The sequence below is a fragment of the Vollenhovia emeryi genome, unplaced genomic scaffold (genome assembly GCF_000949405.1).
Source record: "Vollenhovia emeryi isolate VEMERY1.0 unplaced genomic scaffold, V.emery_V1.0 DF939162.1, whole genome shotgun sequence".
In the NCBI taxonomy this organism is placed as follows: domain Eukaryota; kingdom Metazoa; phylum Arthropoda; class Insecta; order Hymenoptera; family Formicidae; genus Vollenhovia; species Vollenhovia emeryi.
The window spans coordinates 1647902-1662706 of NW_011967204.1; positions in this window are offsets into that span (position 1 = coordinate 1647902).

Genomic DNA, 14805 nt, shown 5'->3' on the forward strand with positions numbered 1-14805 from the left:
CAGTTGAATGGTTAGCGCGATACGACAAGTAGGTGCTGTACTCGCTACGGTAAGACAGATCTTAGTTGCTTGTCGTATCGTCATTTCCAACGCAATTTTATACGGTATTTGTAATTTGATTTGAAAACGATGTGCAGGCGGATCCACAACTATGCGCTACCATTGCCTGCGGACGATGCGGTTCTCTAATTTCGATGCATTCCACTGCACCGTTCAGTTAAAAGGGCTCTGCGCACGGGACCCCGCATCGACCGATGCTAACGAGTCAGTCGCAATTACCTCGCTAAATTACTTTGAGTCTCATTTTAATCGAGATGAAAATCTCCTTGGTTCTATCTTACTTTTGAGCTGTGAGCTCCTTTGCAATTAAGGAATCCGATTAAGATTTAAAGTAACTTGCTCTGTTGCACGATATGATATTATTAATGTGTATATGATATTTACGTAAAAGACTTGAGTGCAGCTAATACTCTTGTTTACATTTCGTACTTTCTCGCGTAATATTTCTTATTATAAATTAAACACGCGTGTTGATAATTAGAACATTTCTAATCTTATCTAGGAACAAAATAGAGAATCTTATTACATATGTAAAATACACGTTGAATACACTATGTACATCACGATTCTCGACTTAGCAGAAATCCAGGTTATACATACTTTGCAAGAAGACGCGCGTCCATCTTTGGTTTAGATTCTAAACTTAAGCTTAGCCATGCAGCATAAATATTTACGGGCGAAAATTGATTTAAATCCATTGCCAACAGTCCGCAAGACATAACGTATCTTACAGTCGGTTATTAATTACGTATTTTATAAAGCGACTCAGAACTATTTCGTTTGTTTTATAAGGGCCGAAGATGGAAATCCTTAAAATAATTTAATATTGCTTATCTAACTTGATGGAATACCGTAAGTATATGTGATATGAAATAATACCCTTTTGCAAGAGCTTGTAGTTAAACGTGTCACATAAACTGCAACTACGACCGATTTTATGTTGCACGTTCCCGCGTCGCTGAAGGAGCAATCCCATTTGTTCGTGTACCAAAAAAAAAAACACAATAAGGAATGAAGTATATTAGAAAGCTTTATAACATCTGTTTTCAATCTTTCCGGTACAATTAAGAAATTTGCAATATGGAAATCAAATTACCAATTATTCTGTACATGCAAGTATGTAGAAATACAAGTAAAAACAAATCGAGATGTACTTAATGTTATATCAAGAATGAATCATTTTCTTATAGTATTATTTCATATTGGCGATAAAGTATCCGTAATACATATTGTCTTTGTCGCAAGATAGAAAACAAAAGCTAGAGATACTGTCAGAAATTTGTTGCGGATGAAGAATTAGAGGGAATCTCTTCAAGCGACTCTTTTATTGAAATGAAATAGTAAATAAGTTTCTTAGCGTACCGAGGAAAATACGTATCTTTCTTTTGTGGGAGCACCTACAAAGTTTAATCGAAACTCTGTGTTGCCTTTGAAAGGCTTTCCTCGTTAACGGCATGTTCCGGCTGATAATTGTAGCCGGTAGTACGGTAATACCTGGCCTGGTTTGGGACACTTTTATCGAATGGTGCTATGAGAGAGTCCCAGATTGATGAAAGGGAAATGTACGGCTTTGCAACATTAAATTGAGTCGTATTAATCAAAATAAATAATGGATCACGTTGTTCTCGATCCGTCGCTAAATACTCCGTCGCCTACTTTCCAAGTTAAAAATGAATAAATTTACCATTTTTAAATATGCGAGACATAAAACTAATGAATCTTTTAACCCGGTAATAGATCAAAATGTTCATTACTGCTTTTTTAAAGTTTTAAATTGTACTCTGTATAGTTTAATTACACTTGCGTATTGAAAATCATATTATACTTTTGTTATTTATGCAGCAGTGACTAATAGTAATTAAAATAGAACAATAACACGCGCGGCCATTTTGAATTTAAAGTTAATTTTTGTTCCGTTGAAAAATGTGTATCAGTTTAATATAACACATCTATCGTAAATTATTATTTTTAGTAGACGTACGTGCTTATTCTTTTCCCTTCCATCGCCATTTCGATTTACTGTTATCCGATATTTGTCATCAGGATGAAAGAACCTCGATAAATTGAATACGAAGACGAATGCGCACGTGCTTTTATCTGCGTCGGTTAGGGAATGCACCGCCTCTCGTAATCCGCCTTTTATACGTCCACTGAGGCAGATGGTCGATATACTTGTCCGACTTATGTCTTACCGCACCAATCCGACTGATCTGCATCGATTCCAAAATTATCCAAGTTTTCCCGCCATTCTAGCAAACTAGTAATAAAGACAATGCGAAAGTCGTTCCCAAGGCGACCGAATTGCCAGTTTCCGCGGCTTCCGCGCCGTTTAATTGCAGTCGCGTGAGTTTGTGAGTAAACGAATCTCTTAATCGCTCTCATTGGCTCTTTTATTACGACCCGACGTCACTTGCAATTTTCAACGAAATACCGGCTGTTTTCTGCAGTTTCGCAGAAATCGCCGTACGAACTATTGTGTGTCAAATGTATGACGTACCATAATTTTTTTTTACGATCGAATCATCCTGACGAATGTCGCTTTACGACGTCCGACGTCACGTTGCAGAAAAAATAGAGCAATTCAGGAACGCGGGGGACCAATCTGTATGGAAATATGCTCCGTTATTCATTTCCATAATTTTACCGTGGATTTACGTTTGATTCGTTACCACTCGCTCTTGTTGCAGCGATGCAGAGGGGCTGGGGGGGAAAAAAAGAAGAAATGCATCCCGTGGGACAACTGGATTTGCAAATCTTCGTATGTTCGAGCTAGCAATGTAGGGCCGTTATGAGCGAAGTGAGGCGTAAAGACGCGCGGAATTAAAGGAACGTTAATGACGCGCAACGGAAAGGATGCAAGATACGCCAAAAGTAATAATAAATTTATCAAAATATGTACTATCTATAGAAACTTTTTAATTTAAATATCTTCACGAAGCAGCTGCGCTATTGTTATTAATATTTCTTCCCTGATATATTATTTTTCAAGTATTGGTGGGATATGTTTCTCAAGATTATCACAGCTTCGTCATTAGGCTTGGGAAACGGTGAAATAACGACGCTGTTTTTAATCACTGGTATGTCGTTTTCTGGTCCGTACAATGTCTCTACCTGTTGTTACACTTTCGCTTTGCATTCATTTCTCTTTCGTTGTTGATTAAAAGCAGCTTCGTGCCGTCTGAAGATGAACGTGATTCCGTAGTACGATCACGATTCTGACACCTTTTCTAATATTGTCCTTTGCGTTTATTATTAACAGCATAACATTTTTACACTTTTTAAATCTTTCATTTGTCTCTTTCAATTAAATATAATGAGATTGTTTATTTTTATCAAGTATAATGAGATGGAACAAAATTTGTGATAAAAAGAAAGTTTGCTGGCAGGATAATCAAAGGGTAAATATAGTAGGTAGGTATACAATAACGCTTTACGAATAATAGCAAAATTATTGAGGCCAAGTTATTATAATAACAACTTAATATCTAATAATTGACTTATTTATTTATTCTTTACATTTTATATTATTATTTTTTACTTAGTTTGCTTTTATTTGTTACAAAATATATAACTTTATTATATTTTTAAGTTAAATTCTATTTGTAAGATGTTCATTTTCTGAGTATGCGTGAATATCAATAAAAGTAGGAAAGGTTCGTAAAATATCAATTATTTTTAACGATTTCCGTAAATCGATATCCATTACGCCATTATTTATTATTCCCCCATTTTTCTTTCTGGTAGATAATCTACCATTATCCTACATTTTCACTATAGCTAAACCTCAAATATAACAACAATGTGATAAAAGCATTCTGAAATTTTAATGCCACATTTCCATATAGCACGTATTGTGTTGTAATACAAGAGCTAAATAACTAAACAACTATCATAATTATTTAATCGTCGTTTACCTTTCTTCTTGTGCAGTAAAACGCGTACTTTTGTCGCGCATTATGAAAAAAAAATGTTAGTATTGAATAAACTACAAATTTTTGATTTCTCGAATGAAAATTATATTTCGAGTCACACATAGCAAAACAAAATAAAGTTTTATGAAACGTATTCGACATTCTGAGGTATTAGAGAAAATGCTATTAAAAGTACATATTTATTTATATTTGTATCTCATCGAATTATATTTTTTACAAAACAAATAATTTTAATGAGAAATTTAATTGTAACCTTTACAATAATATTACGATATAGAACACCCGCGTTTTTACGTAATGACTGAGGTCAGCCACTATACTGTACACTTGCGCCGCAAACCTCAGATTACCACTAAACGGTTTGAGTTCCGACACCAATTGCGTTTGCTATCGGGCAATTGTCTCACAAATTTCTCTAAATAATTAAAATAGCCGAGTTCACAGGATGCGATGGCAACCGTTCGCGAGCTCGGATTCTTGAACGAAATAATAAAGGGGATGGTTTCTTTCAAGCATGGGACAAAAATCAAGGCGCAAAAATTGCTAATTTTCAGATAAATTCGCAAACCATTTACGATTGTTGCGTGTCGCTGAAATATTAGGAGGGTGATTTAGTTTTAAGGATTTTGTCTCAAAAATTGATTTATTTAAACAAGATAATAAGCGAATACCGTAATCAAAATATTTGCTTTCTGTGACTTTTTCTGATTTCTCTGGCAAGAGATGGATTCCGCGATATTAAAAAGATTCTTCTTTGGAGTCGATTCAATTTTCAACAAATTTTCGAACTTCTTCCAAATTATGGAAGTGTGTGTGTATTCTCCAAAGCATGTTACATCGATCGGAACAAGTGATAATCGGAATCCCATTTCAGCTTTAATAGCGTTTGTTTTACTGATAACGCAACATGAGGATTTTCCGATAATTGATGTGGAACTCATTTTCCTTCTTTGTGAATCTTTTCCATATCATGTAAACGTTGAATAACTGTTGTACGATAAATTTCGTCTAATAATGCTTGCAAATCTGCATTTTCAAGCTTTTTTGTTGCCCCGAGCGATCTTTGTCGTTAACATTAAAATCACCATTTTAAATCGTCTAAACCAATATTCACATGTCTTAATTGATGGAGCGACATCACCATAAGTTTCTGTCTGAATTCTATAATCTTCTGTCCGCCGTTTTCTTCTGATGAAAAGACAAAAGCAACGCATGTCGAAAATGTTCTTTAGGAAGTTTCATTTTTTTAATGGTACAAACGCGATTTTTATTACGTCTATTGTTGGTAAATGACTAAATATCGTGGATTATAATATTAAAACTTTAGTTAACGATAAGCTGTGTTTGGAATATCCCCGAAAAATTTACATTAGTGATATCTCTCGCAAGACCCTCAAAACTATGGAAACCCCTAAATTGTTTGAAAACTGTTATTGAAAAAGTTGCCAAGTTTTCTTTGAATATTTAAAAAAATGTTTCAGACAAAAGTTGTTCCAAGTAATTAATAGAAAAAGATGATATAATAAAAAATGCAGGTTTTTATTTAAAAAATTCTAGATTACCTTCATGTAATCTTCAAACGAGTATCCAAGGTCAAACCAATAATACCATCTTATGTCCCCCTTAAAACCCCCCTAAAAACATATAACTTTTGTCTCAAACATTTGTTTAAAAAATGCATAGTTTTTGACAAATTTAAGGTTTTCCATACTTTTTCCTCACCCTGTATACGTCGTGTTATCTATTTCAATTTCGATTCTGTTTCTTTAAAATTTGTACTACATGTTTCTACACGGAAAAATGAATGATGTATCAACAAGATCGGTGTAATTGAAATAAAACGGTTGAAACAACTTCAGTATTAATAAATGGAAAACATCAGATTGTTGTCTTAATAATCTGGATACTTAGTTCAATGCTTAAAATTAAAATCCATAGCAAATACATTTGAGTGAATTATTTATGTTTGTGGCAGCCCGTGACATTAATGTTTAATTCAAGCAACTTCATTTTACTTAATTCAACAGCATTTTTTTCCGTGTATCTTAAGTTTGTACGAAATTAACTAGAAAATTAGGGAGGAAAATAGAGAGAAGTAGATGTTTTCGTATGCGTGCTATTTCTCGTAAAACCCTCAAAACTAAATCACACACCTAATACATATACTCGTATGTATACGTCGCGTTATCTATTTCGATTTCGAGTAAAATCTGTAGGTACTATATATTTCTATCTCGAGGTTGTACGAAATTAACTAGAAAGTTAGGGAGGAAAATAGAGAGAAGTAGGTGTTTTCGTATGCGTCGGAACAACGAAGTCTGTGAATTTTAACAAGCTTCGTTCCCTTGGATGCGGTGTGCGGTCGCGCGCTTGCCAGTTCTTCTTTATAACTTTCAAGGATTTTGGCGTAAGTGAACATGAAATTTATGAAGAGTCGCAGATTTATCGTTGCTAAAACTTGATGAGAGAGAAGATTACTGCGCCATTATAGACAATAATCCCTGTTTATTTTACTGTACCTATTATATTCAATAATAATTTAAATTTCTCATTTATTTAAATTGAATTGAACCAAAAAGAAATATTTAAATAAGTTTTATTTCTGCGCCCATACAATAATCACGCGTTTCTACATATAGAGAGATATAATGTCTCTACAGCGACACTTCGAACTCCAGTGGGCGTAATGGCATTTGACCACATGCCATATGCCGACTAGAGGCTGTAGAATACACTTGAAAAGGGCCAAAACCCACGGCCGAAACACTATGTTAATAAAGAAAGTTTCCTGTAGCCAGTTGTGTGGGATTATTTAATGTAATTGAAATAAGCTTTTTTAAGTGGAGAATAAACTTTTTAATTTTCGTCAATAAACCCAAGTTAATTACATACCATGTATTTTCCTGATAAGACTATTGATCTTATAAAAAATTGAAAGGCCGCTATGTTGATTCTACTCCTATCGACAAATCGATCAGTTTCGGGGTAATGTTTGTCCAGGATCAATCAAAGTGCTGGTACTGTGGAAGGATTGGTCTATCTCACTTTGCCAAATGTTTATTCTTAAACGTCACACGCCCTTTTCAGTCACAAACGTTCGAACGATATTTTTCTTTTATCTCGAAGATTTTTTTATTCATTTTTTATGTATCTTTAAAATATTGTAAAATATCAGTGTCATAGAATTAGACAGACATTTATGACTTTTGACAACTATGTTGTAAACTACAGTGAAACTAGGAAACTATTGAGTTTTACATCTTTAATGGGTAATTTAGTACTTTTACCGTGATTATTGATCACATTCCGTTTATAAAGATACAAAATTGGTTTTAATTTTCGGTGCAAGAAGTTATCGAGTGTCTACTGCTTGATTAGCAATTTTCATCATTTAGGATCGACGGTAATCCATCAACGATTGTGCGCGTTATAGGGAACCGTTATTGGATTTTGGGCGGTATCCCGCTACTATTTCCAGCGAACGATCATTGTACTTTGAAAATGTTATAATTACCTCTAAAGTTTGTCGACATTGACTTTGTTACGCAACCCGCATATTTTCCGCGAGTTGTGCCGATAAATCAAAAGTTGGTAGAGAAATTAGTCACAACTACATATTCTTTACAAGTTATGCGAGCCACGTGAAAGTGTGATCTTCACAATATGAATACCGGCCAAATTGTTGTCGAAATGAAGGTAACATGAAATTAACGTGCATGGTTTTTTTATGAACGTGCTCTTTTTTTTTTACGAAGAGCGCGGCGTGTTTTCTACGAATTTTATGTAGTGCCATAAAACAAAACACGCGCTAATATCGCACAACGTAAAAAAATTAATATTCGCTCTTTTTAATTGTGCATCTGAATTATGCAATTACGAAAGTAAATAAAGTAGAGTACCCCTTGCAGCAATTTACGTGACTTGAGACTACGCGCGTCCGGTCGCTATCGTAGCACATGGTCGTAAGTGCTTCTATGCGCCGTCGTTAAATTTTTTATATCTATGAGCCCGCGAGGGCTGATAAATTGTGTTATGTTACGAAATAGTCGTTTTTTTCTGCGGAGGTAAATAACACGCTTCGAGGGACACATCGATGTTCGCAGCAAACGATTACCACAAACGCAAGAAGTGGAATTTTACTCACAACAGTGGTAACAAATTTCCAGTTTACTTCACTGCAATACGTCTTCGTGAATTATTTAGAAGAGACAATTGGAGAAGAGACACTAGAGATTACTCTTATTAGAGAAAAAAACCTGATAACGATGTTAAAGCTGCAAAGTTAATTCTGTGTGAAGGTATAAATTCGTGACTTACGTTTTTTCAAGAAGAGGGAAAACTGCGATCAGCATCAGGAATAGCATCCCGATCAGTTATAAGACGAATTTGTATTAGTCTAATCGGTAGCGAAATCCTTTACCTAAATCCACCTCACCCAACTTGTCGTATTTCCGAAATATATATATTTGTGTGCACGTACGTTTGTGCGTCCATTTGAGGGGGCTCTTTGGATTTTTCTCAATATGGTTTTTATTAAGGCGCCTACCGCAACATGGGATACGACTTTGTAGAATCGTGCCTCGAATACTGGCAGCAGTTCGTGCGCAGATGTGGGATGGTTCTTGGATATCGATGAAAGTCGATTGTTGGCATGGCACAATCGAGCTACGAAGATAACACACGAATTATGATCATAGTTATGAGTGAGAGTTATGGCATTGTTATATTACTATGCGAACGGGGATGCCTTATTGTGACATGGCATACCAAAGGGCCATAAAATAGCTCAAAGTGTTTCTATCCGATTATATTAATTAATTGCTGAAAACTTGTGAATATATTGAACAAGGGAATGTACCGAACGAAACGTGTTAAAACTGGAAACTGTTACGTAAAGTCTACAGATAACAATATACATTAAATTCTTTATAGATTATTTTTGCATCAATTTGTAATGCATTCTATCTTCATTTATCAATTACAATCCCGATAACTAACAGTTAATATATTTAATTATCTCCATCTACCCGTACTTACTAAGAATTATATTAAATTCAGACTTCTGAAAAGAAAATATGTAGTTACAACAAAATTGGAAAAAATGAAAACATATAGTAATTCACTTAGTCAATTTATAGAGAATAACAAATCTGCAGATTTATTATTTTTGTTTATAAGACTCGAAATCTAAATTAATCAAATTGAAGACAAAGTGCTGACAAGGGTACATTCTTGCAAGTGTAAATTTCATAATGGTGCCAAACCTATGCAGATCTGTTATTTGGGTCAATAAAAAATGAAATTCGCTATTTAAAAATCCTACCTTCGCGATAAAAGCAGAAATAAATATCAAATATGACGAAATGGTACGAATCATTGACCGTAATTTATTGAATTACTTTATTCTATTGTATTAACAATTTGCATGACTTCACAATTTGCGAATAACATCGATGAATATTAGTAGAAGTAATATGTAGATATAAGAGATATAACAAAGACTGCCTTCCGAAAGGAGTAAAAATGAAAAATACTGAAAATGTATACTTTATGTTATACATTATACATTATTTATACAGTGTTTATTAAAACAGGAAAAGAACCTGTGATAAAGAACTTGTAAATAATAAAATAACAAATTATTATACTAATACACGGCCAATCCATATAATTCTGGTATATTTTGCTACTTGTTTATGCTCGTATCGCAAAGGGCTTATAAATGGTAAATTTCTGTTTGGTGACCTAAATAACAGATCTGTACAAGTTTGACATTACTTATGAGATTTATACTTGGGAGTGTCTCCTTGTAAGCAGTGTTCGTGTAATTCCCGATTTCTGTTTCCTTCTAGAACGCGATCCATTACGATCTCAAGAAAAAAATTAATATAAGAAATCTCATACGTATATAAATATACATTGCATATGCATAAGTAAACATTGTGCGTGATATGTTCCCAGCTCATTAAAATTTAATAACGCTTCGCCTTCCTGCCAGAGGCAGCAGTCGTAAATAGTATAGCCTTTATAATGCACGTTACGCTCGTAAAATATTAAAATCTTCAATATTAAGAAATGTATATTTCCTACGTACAGCGCGTGCTATTAGTGATTAAAAAAAACCCCCGATAAGTACGCGGACGTGTGTTGGAGGCTTACTTAATTGCACGTGATTTTTAATGAATAACAATTTTCTAACGAAGCATAAGATTGGTTGTCAAGGCGACGCTCGTGACCCAGCACTTAATTATAGCCAGACGTTGGTTACAGAAATTTTCATTACAGTGCCTGTACCAGCGTGGCGGATTAAATTCGCGTCATGCTGTTCATTTCTCCGAAAATGCCATTTCGCCAAATTGCTTTTTCGTTGCAGATAACTTCGTTTGCGATGAATTATGTTTTTTTGGTGCATTGATTATCATTTTATCTCTCGCGGGATACGGAGATGATTGCCCCGTCTCTGTATTTGTAGTACGTAAAAACACGAAAGGGTATTGATACCTAATTATCAGGTGTACGATCACGAGCGAGATGCAATGAGACGTTTCTGTTTAAATTTGACTTACTTTGGGTAACCGTGCTCAAACGGTTATATTATGTTAAACGCGTCGCGAAGTTAACACAAATTGTAAGTATATTCCTGCGAAACGAGCATTAAAGCTAAGAGTAACTCAATAACCAACGACGCTCGTTTTAGAGTGGTACTTTCGCTATCGGTCGTAATCTTGATGTATGGTCGAGCATTATAGTGAAATTTCTTTTGAAGTGCAAATGTCCTTTGTGCTTTGGTTAGAATTTCCATTCAGAAGCGTCGTGTCATCCACTTTATATGTAGTTTAATGTCTCTCGCTGATGACCGGCGTCAATCTAAGAGCGTATAATGGCTACCAAGGTGGGATACTTGTGCAACTAAAGGGTTAAACTTTCGCCATTAATGTCGCTGGCTATCAACGCTCTCTGTCAGACGTACTTGCATTCCTTTTTGTGCGTATGTAACTTTAATCATTTTTAGCCGCTTTTTTATCACTATCTAACTACCAGTATCCAGTAAAAACTTTTATAAATTTTATGAAGCAATTATATACGCTTATCTGATTCATTCTAAACGCGATGTTGCACAATATAACGTTTAATTGTATTATTCACGCACTTCTTTTAAATATCAAACCAATTAATATAGTCAACAATTGTGTTGAAAATTTGCACGTTACAAAATAACTGTTATTTTTGTCATGAAAGTTGCTATTAATTTATATGTATATGCTTAAGCAATGGGTACATGCATGTACACGTACATGCACGGCAATTCTAACGAAATTAGAATTGCGGTGCACATGCACACGCGTTACATTTATGCAGTTGTGCAATAGTCTTTTTATAGTACACAGACATGAGACTCGGGTTCTGAGGTCACATTACAATATAGTTTAGCTAGTGCAGCAGGATCATAATGTGATGCGACTCTTAATGAGCAACAGATTTGATTATGGAATTAGTATGTAGTGAGATTGGGGGTCAGCGGAATTGACTTGTTTAAGATTCCGCTGGCGTACTCCACGGATTCAGCCGTAATTAACCGTAACGCCCCATTACCGCATTTCCTCCCTGCAACACGAACCATTCCCTTTAAATGGGGCTAATACGCGGGTTCTATATGTTACTGTGTAACTATATGTGACTGATAAAATATTATCTTCAATATAAAACATAACTAAAGAATTACATTATCGACTGACCAGGAATTTCCCAGTAAACACCGAGCATCAGTTACATTGCATTTATGTTACAATTTCTCGCTCAACAATGCAAACGTAATAAACACATGTGTTTACTGGGTTATTGATAAAAGATACACAACGTCTCGACCATTGTTTTTGCTCCTTTCAATCGTGTGCTTATTGTTAGGGTTGTCCTAATATATTGCATGTCGCAAAGGAAGACAGTGAGAAGTTAGGTCTGGTCATCGATACATGATAAATACATTAAGATAAGGTGAATTCTCATTTATGGAGACCGTTGTCAACAATCGGAACCATTAGTCATGCTCCAAACGTCTGTCGACTCGTGTCTCTTACAGTCTCCATAAGTGAGAACTCACCTTATCTTAATGTATTTATCATGTATTAATGACCAGGTCTTCTGATTGTTGACAATTAGAACCGTTAGTCATGCTCTAATCGTCTGTCAGCTCGTGTCTCTTACAGTCTCCATAAATGAGAATTCACCTAAGCACACGCTTGAAAAGGACCAAAAACAATGGTCGAAACGTTGTGCCTCTACATCAATAAATTCGTGGTCAGTTGCGGTCGATAATATAATTCTTTATTAATTATCGCTAATGACACAAAGAAGATGCATTTGCTGACAAAACATAAAGTTACCACATTGTAAATAAAATCGATTTTGTATGCTTTTATTGCAATACAGATGCAAATATGAAATAAATAAAAATGACATCAAAATTAGCACGACATTTTATTTGATATGAAAATTAATAAAATCGTCCAGAGTGACTTGAAGTAGGGTAAATGGCATTGCTGTTTCCCGTGGGAGACGGCAATGGCATCAAGTGATGAATATGAAAGGAAAATAAAATGCAAGGAGAGGTTGTTAGAAGTAAATTACGAAACGCGATAAAGATCATTTACGTGGCCATAAAATTGTAGACATAATATCTACAGTATCGGCCAATACAAAATTGTTGTAGCGCCACTTAGCAGAATTCTAGCGGAATGCAGGGCTAAACAATTCATAATTTTTCCGCAGTCACGTTCGATAATCCCGCAACTCGTACGTGGTAAATGGATTTCTCGGGAATTAGACAAGGGAGACGATTTGGTCGTACATACCCGACTGGCACTTGCTTGCACCTGCTCGGCCACCGATAAGATTATTTACAGCATGAACGAAATCGTATTACACGCATCTGTGCGCGGAAATTGGCACGAACACCGTCCCTGCTCTTTTCAAAGCGACCAGAAACCGACTGGTATTGTCTGTAAGAACGTACCGAAATACGTTTTGGCTTAACCTGAAATACGTGGTTTCAGATTGCTCTTTTAACGAGCTATATGTAATTGCATTCACGAGTCATACCGAAAAGCTAAATAACTAAACAAAATCTATAAAAGTAGAGCAAATTTAATACTGACTTTTAAAAATCCCATTTATTCTGGAAAATTTCGAAAATTGTATTAATAATGTATACATACGATTAAATTTAAATAGGCAATTGTAACTTTAAAAGCGATTTATTACCATTAGTTTGTATTCTATATCCGCGTAACACCTGCGAAATTCCAAGTATTCTCAGGATTATCCTTTCTTAATATCATCCATGATTGCGTCCATAGAATACTGTGACAGAGTTAAATTACGCGGTTTAGCTGGAGAGAGTGAGAGCGAACCTGTATCTGGCTTGAATTCGTAGTTGATTATCGAAATGCGCCATATTACTCTCGAAACACATCGATATTAATCAAGTGTCGTTACACCTAAACGACCTGCACACCTGAGCGAAAGTACATTAACAAATTGACAAGCGATATGATTATATTTAAAACTTGGAATCACTTTACAGCGTAGTTACTTAATGTATTAGACTGATGAAAATCGATAATGTCGTTTCCTGATCTCTTTGTCGATAGCAGTACATTGTTTTTCGGAAAGACATTTGATAAAGATTTTAATGTGTAATTTACACATATACGCTAATATCAGATAAATAAAATATAGCAACGCGTTTCATTAAATCAACGACGATAAAGTGTCATGAATCTCTCGGATATGTTGAAATGTGAGGGTATTCTTTCACAGAAACGGAGTTCAATATTATCATTGAAGGTTACGCAGCTTTTATGGAAAGTTTTAACAAGTACTCAGGACAGCAACATATTTTATACACGAATCGTTACCTTTTACAAATAATGGCTTGTGGAAATAGAGAAAGAAGATAAAGAGGATGCTCGTAATTTTGATTTTCTTCAACTTATACAGAGTGAGGCGTTACAAGCAGGGTTGGGAAAGTTACTTTATAAAAGTATCTAGTTACAGTTACTGCAGTTTTTTCGCTAAAAACATAACTAGTTACAGTTACAAGTTACTAATTCTGAAAAGTAACGCGTTACAGTTACTCAAAAAGTAACGAATCGTTACTTTGCAATTACTTTCTTGCAATGAAAATAAAAATATTAAATCTGTAGTTGAATTATAATATAAAGTGTTGATAAAGCCCGGATAGCACAAAGTATTGGCGTAGTATTGGGAAATAATGTAAATGCAATACAGTGCAATTATTGATACGTAACATTGGCGTTACATTAGCCTTTATTCTATATTCAATATTACAATTTTATTGGGCAATCTTGCTATACAGTCTAATATAATTTGTCAGCCAATTTTTATATTTAGCAGTTATACGTATAATTTATATTGCAGAATTTTACTTTTTATTCCATTGTGTGTAAGTTTTATGATAAGGGCATACATATTCAACTTAGACATCTGCGGGATGCGAAACGAAGAAGATTGGTTTTTGGTTCACGTCGCTACGTCGATTTTTCGCCGAGTTATAGCGTTTTAAAAATCGGGCGCGCGCGCACCCATTCATTAACAAGGCCGCGCGAGTGTTACGCAATTATTACGCGAGCGTACTACGTCCCCAAAAAACTGGCATCAAAACATACGAGGCCCAGGGGTTCGGTAGTAAACACCGTCGCGCGAGACGCCGCGCGAGACGCCGCATATATGCCGTCTGCTGCTTCTATCTCAGGATTAAGATCGCGAGTCGATATAATCGTCAATAACTTGGCAC